The following is a 7,440-nucleotide window of genomic DNA, read 5'->3' as shown; positions in this document are numbered from 1 at the left end:
CTGCCCGGCCCGTGCCCCGGCGGGTCTCGGTGCTCGTCACCGCCTCGCAGGTGCTCACACCCGAGGGAAGGAGTCCCCGACACCCGGCAGACTTCTTCATCCTCTGCCATGCGGCGCACGCCCCTCTGCCCGGGCTCCAGGCACGGGCTTCTCGACTTTCTGGAGATCTTAAAAGTCCCCGAAGGAAGTACCCGAGGGAATCCCGTATTTTCTGCCACATCGTGGTTTTTACTCTGACAGGCAGTTGCGTGAGACATCAGCCACTTGGGGAAAGTTTGTGAATTTTAAGCGCTGTATTACAACATAAATTCTCTTCTGTCTGTATAGGACAGATGCTTGTGTCGGCGTGATTCTGATTTTCCTGGCAACAGGGTAGATTGATTCAGCAGGTCAAGCAAAGAGGAATAAAAACGACCAATTATTCTCACTAACACTCTTCCCCCTCTGTATTTGCTTTGATTAAATCCACATGAAGCAAATCAAAATAAAATGCACCTTCTTGTAAGTGGAGCATAGACACTACTTTTTTCTTCTTTTTTTATTGTACCAATCATACCTCTTTCTACAGCCAGGTAGAAATGACTTGCAATAGCAGGACTTGCAGACTGCCTAAAACACATTTTCGGAACATAGGAAATAAATGAGAAATGCATTTAATGAAGAATACCTTGGGCATTAGGATAAAATGGCTATAATAAATGCCTTTTGTACCCAATTAAGTGTCGAAGGTTAGAACTTTGAAAGTTATTGTGCGTAGCAGGTAGCACTGCTATGTACAATCTTCCACATCCTCTCTCCTATCGCTTCGAAAATGTTCAGCCTCCAGATGCCGGGCCGTGTTGTCGTTACTTTCTTTGTAATGCCAAGTTCTATATAGCAGCAGTTGTATCTGCAAGTACTGGAAGATTTTTCTCTGATTAAATAATTCTTAAGGGAAAAATTGCTTCCTGGAAACCAGAGCCTTAGCATAGAGATGAGGTTCCTAAGGAGTATCTGCCCTGCTTGTTGTTTGACCACTTCTGTGCAAGGACTGATGCTCGCTTGTAAACAGAGCAAATTATGCTCCAGTTATAAGTGCATTTCACATCCCTGCCCAGCCTCCCACTAATGGTCATCACAAGGACACCACCAGCATCACAACATGGCTGATGTTGGAAGACACAGTTACACCTTTTATTACATACATTTTTAATGCTACAAGCAAACCCCCTCTCCAAAGGAAAAATGAACACACGTGCCTTAGTCCCCATTTTGTGAAGCAGCACTCACTGCAGCAGCAAGCTCAACTTCTGCTGGCAGCAACGGGATATCGGTGTGCTTGCCACATCTCAGGATCAGGCTGTTCAGTGGGGAGGGATTTACCTTCATGGGAGACTCTGCAGTGAGCACTGACTGTGTTTGGTCTGTAACTTTTATACAGGTGCCTGAATGAAGAGGGCAGATCTTGAAGATCTTAAGTTTGAGATGCACTTGGAAATCAGCATGTGCACCTGACGGCTCTGCTGCTCCTCTTTTATCTAATATCTATATGTACCTCTATATACACAGAGTCAGCTGCAGTGTTGCCCCATGGGACAGAAGTATGACTCCAGTGTGCTGATGTTGTCCTGTATACTTTGTGAGCGTTTATTTAATTCTTGAAAGGGTAAGTAGATTTATCAAAAGAGTTACAACAGATCTATACGGTGTTCGTAAATCCCATGGAGCTACCTGTTGTTCATGAACGGTGCAGCTCTGAAGCACTTCACGTTCCTGGCAACCAAAGGCACAGTTACACAGACCCTTCAGAAACAGGGGCAGCAATCGAACAGAATGTTGTGCTGCTGCCAGGGTGTTTATTTCAACCAAGCTGCATGACTTTGCATTGAAGTGGACTAAGAGCCATCACATAACTTAAATGTGGCTGCGTGCAGGGAGTGAAAAGCTGAGCTCTGCTACCAGACTGCTGAGATTCTGCAATAACATGTTTGTCTTAGTTACACGTCTACATGGAGAGCAGAAATTCTGACTTCATGTTTCTCAGTAAGAACAATGGAGTGGGTTTTCTTAATTATTCTTACAGTATTTAACAAAATAAAACTTGTTTCCAATAAATCTGAGTCAATGTGGAGCACTAGGACATGGAAGGAGGTGTGTTCACTAGCACAATGCCCTACTTTGAAAAACAAAATCAAGATAATCAGTCCTCACTGCATCTCTCTCTCCTACTACAGTTTTTTAAGCTTGACTATACCACTGATACATGACAAGGGTCTGCTTCAGCGCAGGCCTCAGATTGATGGCCTCTTTCATGGATGTGTCTCCCCATGGGTTGCCAGAGCAAGTGCCACTGCACAGACTTACTTGCCTTAAAGTCCATCAGTTGGTCTTTGCAAAACCCACTGCAGCATTTGGATTCTTACCTCATGACTTCTTCCTAGCTGTCGGTACCTTCATTTTTGTGTCACCTGGAACACCTGGTTCACAAAAACAACAAAAATAAAAAAAAATTACGAAGAGGTAGATTTATTTATATGAGTTTTCTCTTGTGACAACACAGTCCTTTAATTTCAAGGTATGTCCACACCTGATTTAATGGAGCAGTCAGGTTCTCTGTGAGTGAGGGAGAAAGAAACAGGAGACCTGTGAGTCTGTTCCACTGCTTATCTTACTCTATTCACTGTTGTAAACTCTGGTGCTGAAATGCTCAAGCATGGACTCAAAGACAGGGTGGCAGGGAAGGAACACAGGTCTTTTTTGCTGGCCTAAAGATCCTGATTCAGTGCTTGCTGGGAGAAAAGGGAAAATTTAGTCTGAATCATATGCAGAAGCAGCCAATTTTGGAAGGCAAAAAAAAAGGAGAGGCTACCAAAAAATAGTTAAACTCTGAAAAATGTGCTTTCTAAGGTGTTTAATGTGTTTGGTTGTTCTGCTTTTAAATAAAACATCTTCATCTGAAGTCATTCGGGAAAGGCTCAGAAAAAGCCTTTTTGAGCGCTGAAGATCAGGATAAAGCAGGGTTGGCAGCCATCTTTCCTTTATGGGAAAAGAGAGGTTTGTAAATGAAACGCCAACACCGTGCGAGACCTAAATGTTTCAGTGTAATAAGAATAGGAAAGCAGCAAGGCAGAGTGTGATATTCTGAGCCACTCTAAGGGATGAGTCATCGGCAGGGTGGGCTCACACAGCTCCAGACAGAAACACAGCAGCAACACACCCAGTTTTATCCTGCCACCGGAGAAAAACCACTTGGCCTCAGTACAGCTTGCTTGAAATGTCAGGATAAGACCCCAAGTGTACCAGATGTCAAAAAGGCTTTTGCCTATGCTTATCAATTGGAAACATACCCTAACAGCAGCTATCTCCTAAATCCATGTTATAATACGCAATTAATGCAGTAAAGCCCGTTCATTATTAGCTTTAAGCTGGATTGTGCTTGGAATTGCTTCTGAAACTTATTCCTACAAACGGGCAAATTCTTTCGCCTCCTGCTGAGATTCGGTATCAGCAGGTGGGAGCACACAGGCCTATGAGAAAGCATTTGCAGGCAGCTGTAACCTTTTACAGAGCCCCGTTGCATAAGGACAGAGGCTGCCATCTACCAACAGCCATGGAGTGATGCATCACGTTGTCTAAACCAAAGTTTTTGCTTTGGTTTAGATAAAAATGTTTATGCCTCTATTGTTTCTATTTTCAAACCTTTTTTTCTGTTATCTATTTCCTCAAGGTAGAGGGCAAATGATTGTTACAGCATTTAAGTACATGGAATTAAATAACCTAGAAGATGAGCAGATTTTCTTTTTTAAACAAGCAGACGTATGCATCCCATACTCTGCACAGAATCTGCCATTTAATAACCCACAGCAGCAGAAGGTCTGATTTGGCATTTGCTTGCCCCTTTCATCAAGTTTAGAGAGAAGCAGCTACCTTTTCACTAACATTTTGTTGTGTTAATGATGGTTTTTCAAAAAGCTCTTTAAAAATGAACTCTCGCAAAACAATAATGGTAACAACACACAAATGTTATCTACCACTTTTTATCAACAGAGCTCAAAGTTTTTCACCAGAAAGGCATATTTAATTATTCCCAGATAGGTAAAAAGAGGCACAAAGTGAGAGCAGGCAGATAAGTATCCTAACCAAAAATAACATTTACATCTCCCATTATCCATTCAAGTGCCTTATCCACTGCTCTGCACCTGGTAACAATACAAACTTCTCCCTAAAGACTGCTGAAATCCCCGGAGTCTTTCACCAACTTCAGATGTCTGAATTTGAATCAGGCTTAAAGACTCTAATCCTTCACATGCGAACATGTCCATGCACTGCTGAGCTCGCACTGTACCAGCATGAACCAGCACTCCCTCGCTGCAGGATGAGATTCGAGACTGGGGCCTGTCCCGCCAGGCAAAGGCCTGTGGGAGACAGCAAAGCAGACAACCAACAAGATTCGGAGAAAGATGCACATATGGTACCGCTCGGTAGATTTATTTTGCTCTTCGGATGGCAAGAAGAACTAGGTTTAGCCTGTGCAAGAGCCAGAGCTGAGGAAAAAGGAACAACTCTTCTGCCAGGTGTGCTTTGGCAGTGACAAGGTCCGTCTTCAAATTGTAGGGATGCCCGGTAGAAAGCAAAATGGAAAATAAACCCCCTGTTAAATGGCAGTTGTTCAAGCTCTTGCCCAGAAGTCTGAGAAGCTGAATTACACTGCCTTCATAACAAAGCATGAGCAATATTTCCCCGCCTGCAAGCCAAGTGTTTAAACAAAGAGTTTTAAACAAATATAACTTTCCGGGGAGGGGGGAAGGACATCGTTTTAGAATACATCAACTTAGAAGTTGTGAATAATCATCTGTGGGTGAGACAACCATCCTCAGGAAATCCTAGCAATAGCCCTTTTCTTGCTGCCACAATACAGCTCCCACAGCTGAGGGAAAGGAACCGTTGTGGCCCAGCTGTCACCTGGTACACAGTTTGCTGGCCAGCCACGGCAGACTCGGCTAGGCGAGCACGTCTCTCCGTTCGAGGGGATATGCCAGTCCGGCAGACGTGAATGCAGACGTGCCATTCTGCACTGCTATTCAGGGAATCGACCAGGTAACGGCTGATGTTTCTTTACTACTCTTCACCGACAGTCACTGCTCTGCAGATGTCCTGGGCTCAGCTCTGCTCCTCACTGCTCTGCTGGCAGTCCTCAGCGGTGGCACGAAGACCTCCCTAACTTCTACTGCTGACAAGTCCCTCAACAACCGCTCCTTCCCTCTCCCATGTCCTAGGGCTGCAGGCTACAGCACGACTCACCCACACAGGATCTGACATATTTTCTAACATACAAATAGTTTACTCGCTTCCACTTTTAGGCTTTGAGGGGTTTTTAAGCAAGAATGCCCCTAACTTTTAGGCAAGAGACATGCAAATAAGCTGAGTAGCTCAGCCAGCTGGCTCCCCTCGCTCAGCCAGTGACCTTCCCAGCAGAGTCCCCATCCAGCTGGCACTTTCAAGCAGCCCTGGTTCATCGGCAAGAGTAAAAACTGAACTTCTCTCACACACACCTTCAGGTTTCCCTTAGCAAAGCGCTAATGAGAAGCAAGGGGTACGTAAGGCTCCTTAATTCAGAACCTGCTAGTTCACTGACCCAGCACTGCACTTGCACACACCTATGCAGACATGGTCAAATGCACACGCAGAGCTTGTTAGAGGGTGTTGAGCCTGAAGGGAACAGTTTCAAAATCAAAAGCAATAGAGATGTCTATTTGAATTCCAGGAAATCAGTGGATTCAGGAAGCTCTTAGACTACCATGTGGATGGACCCCATACTGGGGTATCTGTATCCTTATCATCCCCCTCATCTCACCATGGCTATAGCAACAGTTTGTCTCCTGCACCCTTCTGCAGAACACCTCCATCTTTATAATCTCCTTTTGGGCACCTCCATCTTCATCACAAGCCCAGGCAGCTGCCCAGTATCTCTGTGCATGGATGAGTAGATGACGTTATTCTGGCTGCTCTGCTGGGCACTACAGTTTTTGAGAAGATTATCAGAGCCACATTTCCAGCTGCCATTGCCTACACCTGGATTAATAAATTTAGGAGTGCCACAGAAAGGCATAGCAACTGAAACTAGTGATGATGTCAAAGGCTCACAAAGGTCTCGGCATGCTTTTGGACAACACCGACTAACACTGCCCCAAACAGTCCCTGGGCATAGTAGAGAGTTAATACTGGCTAGTGACCAACCCTAACAGGCAGGTTGCACACAACCTCCCTCTTTTGAAGGGTCAGAGAGTTTACTATTACAGAGGTGACCGGACCATGCCAGACAGATCAGTACCAGCAATAAGTTTGCTAATTTGTTCAGAAGTATAGATGCAGTATCTATTGAGCTCATCCCAGGGGCCTGGGATGTGGCTGACATTGCTCTGGCTGCCTTTGGCCTTGGCCCCAGCTGCTGATGGCCAAGCTCATCCTGCTAGTGAAGCCAGACTTCTCTCTAGTTCACAAGGTGGGACCTCCCCTTTGTAAAAGGCTGTAGATATTTACAAGTATGAATATTAAGCCAGAAATTACCAAAACCCAGAAGTGAAACTGGGTTCCACTCGATTTGACTACTTAGATGAAGAAACACACAAAAAGAAGTTAAGAAAAGAAAAACGGACTTTTAGAAAGTGTTTGATTTTCAGTACTCTGGGTTGTGCACGCCACTTGTGCTGCTCCAAAGCACGCGGCCTAAAACAGGGTGGGCAGCTGGCGGCTTCTTCGTGAAGGTGATCTCTGTTGCTGCCACCATCAGTTATTTAACAAAAAGAGCCTGAGAAAACCTTGTATTGCTCAACTGACTGTTAAACTAGCTCCTTTAGCTTGAGTTGTGGGAGCTTGGGCTTCAACAGCAGACCCTCTGAAGCCCCCAGCTTCAGGGAAACAGGTTTGTATGTATGGGGTGTGGTCCCTTCCACAAGCCATACACCTTTCCTGCGCTGCTTTCATCTGCCAGGAGGCCTGTGACAGGGTTTTACGACTCTTCTACCTCCCCCAGAGCTAATGTACACCCCAACCACTCTTCCTAGGGCTGGACCAGTGCGGTTCTCCAGTGACAGTCCGTGCTGCGAACAGAACTGGGACAAACCTCCAGGGCAGAGGGAGGCTACAGACACGCATTCAGCTTAACACAGCGCTGCCCATTAGCGGCAGTAAGTGCTTGTGTGGGAAATCTGGCAAGGACTTTGGTTTGCATCAGCTCACAGCCGAGAGGAGCTAAGCAGGCACACGGCTATCGCGCCGTAATTGTTTAATTATGATTAAACAACTGTAACCTGAGCGAGTTCAATAAAGTCAGAGCCAATTGCATTTGAAAAGTTTGTATCTGGAAGGTTTCTGAGCACAAGCCATGCTGTTTGCTCCGTTTCGGTCTGCGTCAGCATACGCCAAAACTAGGTCACACAGGCAACCCCGCCAGCGGGAAGC

At 45.5% G+C, this 7,440-nt stretch overlaps 1 protein-coding gene across 1 annotated transcript in view; it reads left to right on the top strand.

The window, feature by feature from the left end:
• Positions 1 to 7,440, top strand: part of PRDX3 (peroxiredoxin 3) — a 13,436-nt gene that overhangs the window by 599 nt on the left and 5,397 nt on the right. The window lies entirely within an intron of this gene.

Source organism: Aptenodytes forsteri, unplaced genomic scaffold (genome assembly GCF_000699145.1).
Source record: "Aptenodytes forsteri isolate BGI_AS27 unplaced genomic scaffold, ASM69914v1 Scaffold15, whole genome shotgun sequence".
Taxonomy (NCBI): Eukaryota; Metazoa; Chordata; class Aves; order Sphenisciformes; family Spheniscidae; genus Aptenodytes; species Aptenodytes forsteri.
The sequence above is the reverse complement of the archived record's forward strand: the minus strand, read 5'-3'. Positions and strand labels throughout refer to the sequence as shown.